The sequence below is a fragment of the Camelus dromedarius genome, chromosome 4 (genome assembly GCF_036321535.1).
Source record: "Camelus dromedarius isolate mCamDro1 chromosome 4, mCamDro1.pat, whole genome shotgun sequence".
Taxonomy (NCBI): Eukaryota; Metazoa; Chordata; class Mammalia; order Artiodactyla; family Camelidae; genus Camelus; species Camelus dromedarius.
The window spans coordinates 356697-372333 of record NC_087439.1 but is presented as its reverse complement, the minus strand read 5'-3'; the positions used below and the strand labels follow the sequence as shown (position 1 = coordinate 372333).

Here is a 15637-nt window from a genome sequence, read left to right as displayed (position 1 = left end):
CCTGCTCCCCGTGACAACACGTCAGCCCAGGACAAGTGCTGACAGAGCTGCAACGAGGGGACATGCAGCTGCGTGGAAACTTCAGGGGCTGGGAGACCTAGAAAACACGAAAAATTGTTCAGTGAAAAACCAGCTCAAATATATTACACTGTGCCACATTCTTTAAAAAGGGAACATGACTGAGACCTTTTTGATGCCTAAATGTCCTTTATGCCTTCATCAGTTATATGCCCTCTCAGCGTTACCAGTGATGGCCTGGACCCCTTATGAAGTGCACTCAGATGGCAGAGCTTTTAAAGCTGTTTTATGAAGTTTGTAAGACTCTGTCTATGCCTCACACAGGCGGTCATCCATCACTTCTCACCGGTGTGGACGTACCACCTGAAATCACTCCTTTCTGCTTTTTAAAATCCCTTCATCTAATCCAGACTTTTCAACAGCAAAGAATCAGCTCAACCACAGACAGTGAACAGCTTTTCACCAAATGGACTCGAACAGCTCATCGGACTACCTGGAAGCCCTTTTCTTCTATTAAACCCACTTCTGGGTACTTCATCATTTTCTGATTGGTGGAATTGGCCGCTGACTGGCCTACTCAGAGAGCTCCCAGCGTCACATCCAGGGATGGGATAGGACCCTGCTCTTGGGAGAAATCAGTGAGGAAGGCGGACATCCTCCAGTCAGGACTGCACGTGTAGAAGTGCCACAACATGCTCAGAAATTATACCGTCAGCACCCCTGGGCTCCCATGGACTGGTTTCACATTAACCAAACACACGAGACACTGATGCAAGAAAACCAGAAACTTAACTTATTAATGTAACAGAATATGTGAAACTATGAACCAGACTGAAATATCAGAGTTCAACCATGAGTACAGTTTCTCCTCCACGGCCTAATCCCGGGCAGGCAGTAACATGGCAAACATGGACAGAAGCAGAGCAGTAAGGATTTCTAGATTAACTCAATGGACTAAATTTCTGTTATACCAACAGATCTACTGCCTGGAAAACAACGCTAATCACGGTGCACTCTTCATGGACAGTGGCCGAGACACGACTGTGAGCAACTGTGTGAATCTCCTTTCTCTGTCCTTTCTGGGCTTACTGATGCACAGATGTACAGAGATCCAGGGATGCAGATACCTCTAAACACCCAAAGCCCATCCCTGGGAGCCTCAAAACCAGACAGCCAGAGTTTAATACCAGCTCTGCACTTACTAGCTCTGTGACCTTGGCCAACTTACCCTCTGGTGTGCCTCAGTTTCCACACTGTAAACCTGGGATAAAAATCAAACATTCCTTACTCCATTGTTGAGAAGATTGAAGGATTCATTTCTGTAAAACTCTCAGAAAAGAATGTAGCGCATTATTGGTGCTCAACAATGTCAAATTAATATTAAAGTGATTTACAAGTCTCCTTTCTAATCATCTTCTGTGTTTCCTGGCTAGACTAAGTCCCAAAGAAAATCCTTATTTCTCCTTTTAATAACTCTTGGGGAGCACCCTTCTGTTCCATACCACCACCTGTTTTAAACTGAGGGAGGGGATGCCTCCTCCCCACTCCTCTTGGCCACGGAGAGTGCTTCTCCACACCACAGACCCATGGCCCACATCTAGCCTTTATCACACTAACAGGGTGAGGTGTGAGTCCGGAGAGACAAGCAGGGTATGTGAAACCGTTCCTTTCCTTCCAGTGCTGGCCACACTTGGGAAGCACCCGGGATGCTCAGCTCCATGGCAGGACAGCCCTGTGCATGATGGAGCAGGTCCTCTCAAGGGAAGGCTCGCTGTGGCCCAGAGTTACCTGGGACAGGGTGAGTCTCTACTTCTGGGACACAGTATAATGACACGCATTTTCCCACAGCACTGAAGTTCATGGAGTACGTGGATTCATCAGTAAAAAAGAAGACATATATCGCCTGCTTACTCTTTTCTGTCATCTCTCAGTTGGCTGCTGGAGACAACATGTGTATAAGTATTGGATCCCCTTAAGCCCCAACATATTTGAAGTAAACAAAAAATTCTGAGGCTTAACGTTGGTTCAGGGCGACTGTGTAACATTTCTGACTTTGCTGATGCTAAATTATGGGTATAGGAACTATGGAACCTCCTCAAATATCTTTCATCATAAAACCAGCTTTCCTTATTTTCCTGTTTCTTAGTAATTGCCAAAGACTATCAAATGATGGCTTCTCACAAAACAGTAGCTAAAGTTTACGAGCCCTCTTGACATACACACTGTGGTAAACAGTTTACATAATTACTAATTCTCACAATTCTACAAAGCAGATATGAGCATCCCCATCTCACAGACGAGGGAAATCTCAGAACGAACTGACTTAGGCTCACGTGGCTCAGTGGCAGCGCGTGCACGCAAAGCCAAGTCAAAAAACTACACCCCTTCTTATATGTACCAAATCTCCTACCACCAATTAACACACAGCGGCGGAGTCAATACTCAGGGAACCAGTACACTTTTCAGCTTTAAGGTGCTCCAGAGGCCACTTCTAGCTGTTTTATAAATTCCCGGCTCACTGGTTTCTAGCACTGGATGAAAAGTCCGAATTTGCCATTGTTTGCACAGCAAGTCTGAGATGTTCACAGCGCGATGACAGAATAAAACTAAGATATAGGAGAATAATTTTTCCAGGTAGACAGACATAATGGAGACTGTGCTATTCTGAAGCATTAAGCAAAGAAATCAAAATAAAATAACGTTGTTTAAGCTTTCTTTAAACAAACAGGAAAATTAAGACGGTAAGAAGGTGCAACAGAGCCACCTATGGCTAAAAAGACCTTCCAGGTTACCGGGAAACATGCAACACAAAATTGCCTGTAGGATCAGAAACGAGATCAGATAACTAAAAGCTTCTGTAGCACATACTGCACTTTGTTTTGGGGTAAGGGAAGGGTATTCAGTATTTAATCTGATATTGCTAATACTCCTGAATATAAACAAAAGACATAGGCTTATGGAAACTCATCCTTAGAGGAGGAAAGAAGCCAGTCCAACCTCTTCAGTTTACAGAAGGGGGAGACTGAGACCTGGGATCTGTCCTCCTGGCAATCGGCAGCAAAGCTCTCCTAGGCCTCATGTCTTGCACTGTAGCAAAAACCAACAGATCTTTACTAGGCCTATAATCATAAAATAACGTCTGTATTTTTCCAACAGTAGGTAATCTAAGTATCTTGCAAAATACTTCTCAAAGAGCCAGGAAATCGTAAAAGTTTGTTGAAATACAAAAACATTTATTTACATATTAAAAGAGCATGAGATTTATTCTATTAAAAAAGTTACATGTCAAATCAATGTTTTTGATATTTTAAACCTGTTAAAAGTGCAGAAAAAAATCAAAATTTTCTTTAATCACAAAGACAGAAGATTATTCCCTGAAAATGATAAATGTGGATTTTCTAAACTTAATGGATCTGGTCAGAATCCACGAATTTAAATATCTGAGTGGATGTTACACGGCAACATGAATTCTGAGTTGTAACAATACCCATTTCTGTGTAAATAATCTTCAAGGTCGTTCTGCTTAAGGCAATTAACTAGTCCCTGTCTCAATAGAATGATAAAGATTTCCATTAAAACTTCATAGTGCACTAAAAAAAATAAATCAATCCTTGTTACTTTAAGCCATATTCATATATATCATATATAATACATATTGAATATGCATCAGAAATAAGCCACCCCCTTTAGTATTCAGAGTTGATCCTTCTAAAATACCTGTCATTGTGACAGCACATTTTTATTAAGCACCCCTTGGGGTGCTTTGTGTACAAGGCGTCTAACTCTCACAGTTAGACAAGGAAAACGATATTACTCAAATTTCACAAATGAGGAAATGTACTTAAGCCATAAAAACAACTACCTATTCATCATCAGGAAAGAAAAGAGTAATGATTTTACTTACAATATTCACTGACAATCTTTTCTTCCATACTAAGGGACTACATAAAACCAATTCACAGTCTTTCTAAGTATTTCTGTCAATAAGGGCCACTAGAGAAAAGCAAGTAACATCACTAGCAATGATTGGACTTTCAAAGCCCACTTCTCTTTTGCACTATAATTATTTTTAATGTTTTGTTTTTAGTGCTCACAGAGCACTAAAATTAAAAAAAAAATTAAGTTTTAAGTCATTACCTGAGAATAAAACTTTTGTAAAAATGTACAATTTTAATTTATGCCACTCTGTCTCACATTCTCACTGGTGTCTCTCCTTTGAAGTCCTCATCAGGCTGAGATCACTAAAATTGGCCATTTATGGAGTCACAGGAGTTCGGGAAAACACTCAACGGGAGGCTGATTACAGGAGCAATTAAAAATGCATCCTGTGCAGCCAGGGTTCCAGCACTGAGCTAGCCACAGCCAGCTGTGTGTAATTTGGGACAAGCTGCTCCATCTCTCAATCCCTCAGCTGCAAAAAATGAGACACTGATACCTACCCTCAAACACCTGCTATGAAGTAAAACATGAGGAAAGCATTTTAGCCTTAGGCAGGTGTCCACTCAAAGCGAGTTTGGTCATTATGATGATAAGGATGGCTGTTAATAAATTAAGCTAGACCAGAAAGTAGAAATCACCATAAAGGAGAAACATTTAAATCAATGAGCATTTTCTTTTGGATGGATTGCAGAATATTTTATTGATTTTTTTAATAAACCAAGATTTGTCCATTAATAATAGATATACAGGTTCATGGACAAGTCTCCAGAAAAAGAATTAGAGGCCTCTAACTTCTGAATACCAAGAAAGTAAAGTTTAGAAAGAATTATGGGGGAGATTATACCTCATTTGGGAGAGTATGTGCTTAGCATGTATGCGGCCCTAAGTTCAGTCCCCAGTAACTCCATTTAAAAACTTTTTTTTTTAAGAAATGGAGAATTAAAGCAAAAAGATGGAGGAATACAGAATTTTTTTAGAGACTCAACTCAGACTTCTGATGGGGAATAAAACATCCATTTCTCAGAGGAAATCTTGAAAACTATGTAAACTGGATCTGAGATGTCTAGTCTTTTAACATTATTCAAGAATTCATATTACCAAGTCTTAAAACTACCTGTTAACCCACAGTGGTGATAATGATCATAACAGCTGCCAACACTGATCGAGCTCCGGCTAGGAATGCTCTGTTCTGACATCTCTGCTCCTGAGGCCTCACCAGGCTGAGAGCACTAACTTCGGACATTCATGAGCATCTCGTGTAAGTCCTCAATTTGTGCTTCTCACTCCCCCCTCACCAGGCCCTCTGAGGGAAGCACTGTTATCATCTTCCCCACCCGCAGTTAAGGCCACTAAGGCACAGAGACTAAACCCGATCCAGGTCAGACTGGCATTAAAGGACGTGTGTATTTCTGCTGTTTTACTTTTTACAAAGGACTCTGAGATATCAATTCAAGGGAGACTGTTAAATAATAAAGTCTGTCTGGTCTCCACTTCAAAGAGCAGATACTGTAAATTCCTGATGTAGGATGAGGCTGCCGCCACAAACTGACTCAGCTTGAAATTAATATCCAAGATGAAGCAGCGAATACAAGTAAATATTCACGATTGTCAACTCCGCTCTCGGGTCTGGGCCCTTCACTGCCTGAACGGCAGTGAAATCCCCACCCAGGTCAGGGAGGGAAGCGCGGCTCTTCCAGGTCACACCCAGGCTTCAAGGGCTGTTTCCCCTCACAGACTGTCGTCAACGATTAAAAAGCTCTCAAGATTTTTACACCATGCAAAACTGAAAGATATTTCTGCAGATGGAGCACTTTCTCGGGCTTAAACCTTTTTTGCCTACACTCAGCAAGGGGGAGAAAAGAAACATGACTCTGCAAAGTGTCTGAGCCTCACCACTCACAGGAGTAGAACTGCCTCAGCACAAGATGACAGTTCACATTGCAGGGTGAGAACAAAATAAAGCCGCCCCAACCACAGGCACTCCCAGAGACAGTGCTCAGCATTCTTCTGCACACTCACGGTTGTGCAGCCCTCACCACCATCTATTTCCAGAACACTCCATTATCCCAGAAGAAACCCCCTGTCACTATCAGTCATTCCCTAATCCCCCTCCACCCAGCCCCTTGCAACCATCACCTGCTTTCTGCCTCTGCATTTGCTTATTCTGTGCATTTCAGATCACTGAAGTCAACAATATGTGGCCGTTTATGTCTGGTTACTTTCACTTAAGGTGCTATTATCAAGGCTTTTCCATGTTGAAGAGGTATCAGCATCTCTCTCTCTTTTTTTTTTTTTTTGAAAATGTTAAAGTTTATTAGAAGGTGGTAAGTACTATCAAAAAGAGTAGAGTGGAGCATAAGAGGTGGGGATTCAAAGGGAAAAGTGTGGGTTGAGCAGTCAGGGTGGACTTCCCAGAACAGGTGGACTTTTTCATCTTCCCCTTTATTTTTTTTTTCCTTTTTATTCACCCTTACGTATGAATAATGTTCCACTACATGGAGATACTACATTCAGTTCATCCATTCAGCAGCTATATATGGATGACATCCAGAAGAATGAGTGTAAGATGTGACTAGCAGGGATGGCATTTAAGCAAAGGGCAATATGTGCTTTAAAAAAAAAGCCAACAAACAGAGGCACAAGGAAATTCAGTCCTTTTCTGAGCAAAGTGCATGCTTGCTTCGGCAGGACTACCGTGCAGGGCTGGGGAGGATATTGGCAGGAATCACGGGGAGGGTGTCACCTAAGAAGACTCCCCACCGATATCAGCTCAGCCAATTCTCCTCCCTCATGTTTCTAGGTTTCTCTTATTTCATGTAATAGCACTTTAACTACACATCTGATCATGTGCATCAGACCACCTTACCTCGAATCCACAGAAAATCATTCACTGACCGGAGCAGCTCCAGGACAAAACTGTGATGGACCAGGGAGTCCTACAGCATCCCAGCCTGCAGGCACAAACCCCACAGGTGCCTTGGTGATGTCCAGAAAATAAAATGCATGGAAATATCTCACTGCTGGTTCACAACATCTGCCCCCAAATTGCCCCAAAATCATGCTGGCAAAGAACTACTCAACCCTCTCACTACAAAAAAAAAAAAAAAAAAAAAGCTAAGAAGGCAAATTTAAGCTCTGCCATCGAAAACCAGCAACCATCAATGCCAGTATATGAGCTGGAATGCTCCTGACTTCAAAAACCACTGCGCACTTATTTTTCAAACGGGAAAGCATATATGTATTCCACGCAGATGTTATTACAGTAGGATTTTTATTTTCGAAATTTCCAGTTCAACATTAGCACAAGAAAGATTATGTTTCAGCTTTTAAAAAACTCAATTATCTTCCACTTTCTTAATTTTGAACCTATTATTATTTTAAAAATGGAGCTATGCTTCATATTATAAACCAAGTGTTTGGCTTCTGCAAACAAAACTTTTATGATCTCACTATTTCAGAGCAAACTTTAATGATGTTTTGAGAGGTGGTGCCTGGGGCGCTAACAGCCCTTTAAATACTGACAAGGATGTGCTATTAAGTAATGCAAAGGCTCTAAGTCCACATTAACTAGGAAACCAAAGAAACTACACCAAAGCCTTACTTTATCATTTTTAAATATTCCTATTTTTTGAATATTAAATTTCTTAAAAGATATGATTTTTTTGAGAAAGACAACAGCTGTATTAAATTTCCTCTCACCAAGAAAGCAATCTTTATCAAGAGTAAAAACCCCTATGGAAATTCAAAAGACAGGACATTTCTAGCTAAGTGAACATGCAGATCTGAAGACAAACATAAATCCTATCAGATCTCACTCGGACGAGCTCAACAAAGTCCTGGGCTACCCTGGAACTTAGCTCTTTTCCAAATGTTGGCTGAGCTAAGATCATCACACAAGGCAGGGAAGAAGAGAAGAGGAAAGTCCACCTGGCGGCCTCCGTTTTCTTCAAGCCAAAAGGCGCCGCAAGGGCGGCCCAGCTAACAAGCCCTCCCCATAAGGAAATCCGTCATCCACACTGCCCCTGCCGTCCCCAAGCAGCCCCAACGACCCTCTCCCACTTGTGGCCTCCCAGCCTGTGAATGGTCTTCTAATGTCACTCCCCAGTTGGTGGCAACCCCCCCCTTCCCCGCTACACACACACACACACACACACACACACACACACACACACACACACACACACACAAGCGGAGCCAAGGCAGCCTTCCCAAAGCATAAATTTGATTACATCACCCCACTTCAAACCCTTCAGCGGCTCCCTGGTAGAGTTCTAGCCCCACCCCCGAACCTGCTCGCCCATCCTCACCTCAGTACCCAGGTCCCCAGTGACCTCAGGGGCCCCCTGATCTGCTCCTACTTCCCACTTGCCTCCAGGCTCAGTTTGACTGTTTCTCAAGGAAGCCTTCCCTCCCTCCAAACTCTGCAATTTGTTCCTCTGTTCCTAGAACATTCTAGGCTAAGTCAACTTCTGACACTGCTAAGCTCCCAAGGAATATTTTGCTTACAAATGTGGGTCCAACCTCTCTCCCCTAGACACTCAGAAGTGTGCATGTTATGAATAAATGAATGATGGGGTGGGTCTCAAAGGGACAGCCAGACCTGCTCTCGTCCGCCCCGACATTTCTTACTGTAGAATATCAGAAGCAAATCCAGAAGTACCTTTCCTGAGGGTCACTTCCTGCTGACACCATTCACTGCCTCCTCTGTCAGTTCTAGTAAAACCCAAGCTCTTCGAAAGCCCTCCACCCCAGGCCCTCACCAGTGTCCTCCCCAGCAGGGGCACCCACAACCCTGGACCACACATGGCACTCTCCCCGAGTCCCCACCGCACAAGCCTCCAGGCCTCTACCCGGGCTGCTCTGCCACATGAGCCACAGTCTTCATGCTTTCTACTGGCTGACCCTTACTCTGTCTTCACAACTGAATGTAGAGCCCATTTCTTCCAGGAAGCCCTCTCTGATAATATCCTTTAGGTCTTGGCAGGGCTCCCTCTATAGCAGCACTGCATGGGGACCAACTGGGTGTTTGCTTGCTCCTTTGGGACCACGACCTATTGGGGGCCACTTGGGAAGGAGTGAGATATTACAAGAGGGGTGGGAGAAGCAAAAAGCAAAAATAACAGCTGAAGTCCCAAATTCAAGGATTCTTTCTCAGAAAAAGAATAAAATATTTCACATGTGTGCAATTTGGCTACTATTTTTGTTGCTTGCGGAAAGCAAGGACTTGGTGTTTTAGTCCAAAACCCAGGTTACATGCAAAGAAATGTATATATTCATATCCAAAGGAAACCAGAGCTGCTCAACAACAGTTTGCAGTCAGAATTGAAAGGAATTTTGATAAAGGCAATGTCTCTCTCTCTCTCTTCTTTCTTTTCTGGCATCATATAATTTTAGAAGTATTTGCGTGACTAAGAGATGGCTACAGCCCGTGATTCTGCACTGGAGAGTTTGGGCTGAGGAAGCCCAGATTACATTCACTGTGTAAATGCAATCACACCAACAAACTGACAAGCGCCCTTTTGGAGGAGCTGATGTTCCAAAGCAGGCAAACTTGTGCAGTAAGAAAACTCTAAATAAAAAGTAAGAAATTCAATGTTCTGTACTCAATTTCATTAGCTATATGGGCCATTACCTGATAGTATATCTTGTCTAATGAAACCCAAAAATAAATTGTGAACGTTGATTTTCTTCATCTGACTCTTTTATGCTAAATTTGGATATCAAACCCACAATCCATACGGACAGCTCAGGCCTATGCTGCAGCACAGCTACATCCCGTAGAAGAAAGTCTATCAAGGGAGAATTGGAAAGTTTCCCTTCAGAAGCTGCTAAGTCTGGTTTTGCACCTGTACATCATTTGCAACCACTTCATCGTCAAAGGAGTAAGACCTTACCTCTGTGGTGCGTAAAGCACTGCGGTGCTTCAGAACAATCAAAGAACACAGAGCTTTGTGAATCAGTCCTGAGGCATTTAAATCGTACTTTTTCTGAAAGGCCCCAAAACTGACCCACTTCACCATTTCACGTACAACAGTGAGGTACCGGAATTAGTAGAGAAAACACGCCCTTGAAGTCTGACAAGACCCTGCTTGAATCCTGTTACAGCATTTACTACCCTCTAAACGGACCAATTCCTTAACCCCTCTGAGAAGGCTTCCCAATCCGCAAAAGGGGGCTGCCACCGCCCACCTGGGAAGCATGGATGTGAATGCAACACGCAAGTAGGGCGGCCGACTGATACCTGACACGGGGCCTGGCTAGTTTCCCTCCGCTGCCCTTGTCCCCCTTTAAACTTGTGCTGTTTACCCGGTACCAAATGCCCGGAATAGACTGCCCGAATATTCTGTGTATCCCTGGATACATGCCTTACCCTTAGGAGGCCAGAAAAACAACTGCCTCCTCCCCAGTCACTATCAATGTTCTTAAGAGTCTGGATTTTTTTAACCTCTATTTTGCAGGGAGACTATTCCAGAATTTTTCAAGCACCATTCTCCAGGTTGGCTCCTCTCCCAGCGCCCATCCCTTCTGACCTCAGATCCTCTGTCTGCCTTCTGTACATTGGAAGGCGAGTCAGGAAGAGCAGGGACTCCCTAGGCCTTCTTCCCTCCCTGATATGTTAGTGTGACTACCTTCAACCCACGCCCCAATCCAACTCCAGCTTCTGAGGAGTCTACCCTCCCGGACCCTGCAGACTCTGCAACTTCCCAAGACACACACGTGGCCACGACCCTCCCTTCAGATTTCTTCCTGGCTGGCCCTGCCCACCCCCCGGCCCCTTAAGGATAAATGACATTGCCCTGAAAATCCCAAACGCCGCTGACTGACACACCAAAGCTGCATGGTCTGGGCTTTCCTCCAACCCAGGCAGAGCCCTGCCCCCCCTCAGCCTCAGTCTGCAGCTCTCAAGATGATCTAATTCACATGCGCGGCTGTGAACACCAGCTAAGAATGACGACTCCCAACGTGTATCTCTAGTCCGGCTCCTTCAACTCAGCCCCAGGCTCATAGACCCGAGTGCCTCTATGAAGTCCAAACTTGGACGAAAAATGGCATCTTAAAAATGCCTCATGTCCACCATTTACTCTGGAATTCAATTTCTGGAAGGTACCTCCCATGCTCCCCATTTTAGTAACAGACCCAGCACTCACCTAGGTGTTTGAGGTCACATTCAATTTCCCCTGTTCCCTCCCTCCAGCCCTGGCCTGGAATATTAGTCCTGTCATTTCCGTTGCTAAGCCCATCTCAAGTCTGGTTCTGCAGGGATGACGGCCGGATCCCCACAAGCTCACAGCAAGGTGCACTGAGTCACAGTCCTCCGAAGGGTGCTCCCTGGAGGGGGAGGCATCTCCTGCCGCCGGTCACCTCAGAAGGCACTGGATTCTCACAAAGGAGGCCCTGGAGAAGGGACTCAAAGTTCTCCCGTGATCTGAGCTTTGAAGGTCCCGAGGTCTGTTGGAGCTCCTATTAGCAGACACACTTGCCACTGAGCAGATGAGGATGGAGGACCCCAAGCAAGGCTGTCTTCACTCCGACCCCTGGGCGCTCGTGAGCCACGGGAAAGGCCTGTGTCCAGGGCACAGCCCACCAATCACAGATCCCAGCCTGCATTTGCCAACCCGGACAGCCTAGACTCCTTCTACTTGCGAGACTTACTTCTGTTCTGTTCCCCCCCGAGAATGTGATGGACTCTTTCAGAATGTCTGGCCTGTATCAAGCAAGACCAAGTCAGTGAAGGATGAAGTGTCCACATTTGGACTACAGCATGAAAGGAGAAACAAGGCCTCATGATCAGCATGATGGTGGTGGCCAAACCCTTCCCCTGGGTGAGATGAACAAGGGTAGGGGTGAGAATCCAAGGTCTTAGATTGGCCAAAGCATCTTCCTTCATGGCTGACTTGGGGTTGGAGACTCACTACCGCAAACTAACGACACAGCCGTCAGTGGGGGACGTCAGCTGCAACAAACATGGAGTCAGCTCTTTAATGCCAACATGGGTTAAAAGTAAAGGCAGGTGCAGGGAGGCCTGCACGGCTGCTGAGGCAAACCACAGACCCGGCTCTGAATGCCCACTGGCTGGAGCAGAGAGGAAGCTACGGTCCCTTTAATAGTCCCTGTGTCCACCAGATCCATGTGAGCCAGCTACTTAGAAGAAGGCCATGTTGTCCTGATACTCAGAAAAACCAGCCTCGTAAAGGGAACAAAAGAGTGGCATGGATTTTAGACCCACTTCTGCCCCTTTATGAAGGAAAAATAAAGTAAATGGCACGGGGAAGTTGAATGCAAAAAAAAAAATAATAACCAAACGGTGACTGATTCCTCCAACAATGTCCCCTGCAGCTGCTCACCCCCGAGCCTGCCGCTTCCTCACCAGTGACCGCCGGTCAGGAAGCGCCGTCACGCACGTCACACAGAGACAGCCAGGAACCGCGTGCTGAGCACTTTTGTGTAAAAGCAGGAATCGAGCAAGATGCTGCAGACTTTGACTTGACAAGATTAAATACTCCATGAAAAGAATCCCTCAACAGCCGCCTAAATCAATTCGCATCTCACTTCTTCAAAACAATCAAACTAATTGAATAAGGGTGCATTTGTCACCAAATATAAGGAGGACCAAACAGGTTCCTCAAAGCAAAGATTTTAACAGGTATCAAACACCAGTGGGTGATGTGCTAACAAAGCAATATTCCAAAAAATTAGAAAATAACAAGATGACTAGGATAATACATGGATCAAGGCAGCTGAAATGTTTCTGCTCCTTAAAGCAATGGAGACAGCACGGAGGGCGATCTAGCTATTTCCAATGCAGGATATGCACAGCCACCTTTTCAGACGCAACTGCACGGTACAAGAGAAAAAGGAATAAAGAAAAAGGAAAAGAGGAACAAGCGAAAATTAGAAACACACAAGAACAAGAATGACTTTGACAGCAAGTACAATAATTTACTTGAGTGTGTGAGGCCAGGAACGCGGGGATGGTGAGACCCACCCTCACCTCCTGCTCCAGGGAAGGCAGGGGCCTGAGGGGAGCGACGCTGCTTGGGGACCCCAACGTCGTCAGTGCCCCTAACCAAAACTCCACATACATGCATCTAGGCAGCTTTTAAACCACAAAATGTGGTCGCATTACGGGCTGGACAGTTTTACTCACTCCCAACGAGAGTAGCAGGAGAGAATTAGTCTCTGCACCTGCACCAAAGCATTGTTTTAAAAATTAATGACTGTGGAATAGTAAAAGCAACAATGGAGTAAAAGTGACTGGAGGAGAACGTGCTTGACCCGAGCTCACTGGCCGCATTATCTCACTGACGTTCAGATGCTGGCTAAGCCCTTATGGTACCAAAACAGACAGATCCACCAGGAGGGAGTTTAATTGGCTGCTGTATTTTGATGCCGAGAGCCATGCCTGGTACACGAGGTTCTGGGTAAACAATGGTGACAGTGTCAACACTATGGGCTAAGCACACATCCAGCTACTCCGCCAAATCCCAAAGGCAGACTTCAAAAGGCAAAAACAAGCTGGCATTCTCTGGTGGGTCTGCAGACTCAGAACCAAACAGTTGCTGAGCAAAAATGTCACCAGTGCCTCCTATGACAAAGAGGAGGCACTAGCCATGGGGCTTGGGCAGGACTCCAGGCTTCCACTGCTCACCCATCAGTCTGTCCAGGGGGAGAACATGGTCCCTGCTTACGTTGCACTGATGCAGCTACCTTGACTAACGCCTGGGGGCTCAGCAGGAGGTGACATTTGAGGTGAACGGAGCCAGCCTCGGTGTAGCCCTATGCTGGCAGCTGTGCCCATAGCAGTGCCCAAGCACCTAAACCTGCCACCTCATCCCCAAGGAGCAGAAGGGGGTGCGGGCATGTAGATCACAGGGCCCTGCGAGGACAAATACAGATCATGGCCACTACATGTCTCACCCCTTACTAAAGTCATAGAGGTATGTCCGGGAGGAACAGAAAATTCATCCAGAGCCCGCCAGGCACCACACGCAAGTGGGACTCGGGCCCCGTGTGCCTCTCACTCACAGGGCTGGTCTGGACTTTCTTTTTATCAATTCTCTGGCATTTTCTCCTCCAACTTACCAACAACCAGAAAGTAGGATTTGATCTTAGGTAAGTTCAAGAATCACAGAGCACTGCCTCCACAGCGGGCCCGGCAGCACGTGCCAGGTCCTCCGACCGTCACATGTGGTACCGCCATGAGTGCCCTCCAGACTCAAGGCCCGAGGCCGTAGGCCGTGGGGGCACAGCTTCCCTCAATCTCCCCAGCAAAGGGGGACGACTTCTGGGCAAAGGCATCTCACCTCTTCTGACCGAGGGAAAGCATGATAGATACACGGGGAAACAGAGCAGAAGGTGGGGGGTAGTAAGCCCAGGAGAGCTCGTCTGCACTTCCAAGGCAAAAGTGGGGCCGTTGACTTAATCACAGGGACAAAGTGAGGATGAATCTTTCCCTGCTTTGTCTCATACTCCGTGATACGCCTTTCCCTGCATAAGGAGTTCATCCGGAATTCCCTGGAGGTGTTTCTGATGTCCTAACTTGGCATGCTGGCTGTCGGGGAGGAAGAGAGGGCCTGAACCCAGCAGGTGCTGGGCCTGGGAGGCAGGAGACACCGGCTCCAGACCCAGCACAACCAGCGACTCGTTCGGCCTCTCGGGATTCAGCATCTCATCTATAAGAAAAGGGATGAGAATGTCCCAGGACAGGCTGCCTAACAAAATTGAAATGAGAGCCATGTAAAGAAAGCTTCAGTTGCCACAATTAAAGCGGTAAACAAAGAACCAATCAAACAAACAAAAAACAGATACTAGAAACTGATTTTAAGAACAGATCTTACTTAATCTGCTGTATGTAAAATACTATCATTTTGACATGTAATCAATATATGAAAGTAACAAGATAGTTTACATACTTTTTACTAGACAAGTCTCAGCATCTGATGTGCATTTGACCTACAGCACATCTCAGCTCAGACCAGCCTCTTCCCCAGTGCTCATAGCATCAGTGGCTGTGGCTACTCTATTGGACAGCAACTCCAGGGGTCCCACCAGGGGTCCTGGCTGAAAAGCTGGAGGAAGTCTCCACACTGACCCTAAAAGGATCTCTCTGAAACAAAGGCAGATTCACTTTTAAATGTCTGTAAACCGTCGGGCTGCACCTCCCTCCGCCCTTGGCTACAAGACAGCCCTCTTCCTTACTGATCCCTTCCTGGATGTAGGGAAGGAACCCGACACACAGCCAGGGTGGCCGGGCCTCCAGGGAGACTTACCTGCTGTCTGTGTCCAGTCCCATGAAGTCCTCCTTCTCAAACAAGGTGCAGAGGAGGGGGATCCTTTCCCCAGACTTGTTGGGGTCCCATCCAGCCACTTGGACTTGAGCAAGATGAAGAGTGACTCAGTGAAGTCCTCGATCCTCTTCTCCACCACCCTGCAGTCCTCGAAGTTTGAAGGCCACGTCGGTGCGCGGCTGCTTGGCTACCTCCCCATGCAGCACAAAGACAAAGAGCTGAGAGTCATTAAGCGTGGTGCCATACAGCTCCTCTGCACATGGAGCTTCTCGAAGGCCTTGGCCGAGAGGCAGTCGGTAATGGTGACAAGGCCCACGACAGTGCGGTGGGTCTGGAAGTCACTCCACGCATTCTCGAACGCATAGTGGTGCCTGTAGTGGATACAGAGTGCC

General features: G+C 45.9%; 1 long non-coding RNA gene across 4 annotated transcripts in view; it reads right to left on the bottom strand.

The window, feature by feature from the left end:
• LOC135321114 (uncharacterized) overlaps positions 1-15384 on the bottom strand; it is a 31627-nt gene extending 16243 nt beyond the window's left edge. For 2 of the 4 annotated variants that reach the window (XR_010380519.1, XR_010380520.1), the window contains exon 1: positions 8808-9056. This is a non-coding gene — a long non-coding RNA (uncharacterized LOC135321114). Of the gene's footprint in view, positions 1-8807; positions 9057-15227 lie in introns of those variants that run through there. The other 2 variants (XR_010380516.1, XR_010380518.1) reach the window with 2 other exon arrangements.
• Between the last annotated feature and the right edge of the window lie 253 nt (positions 15385-15637).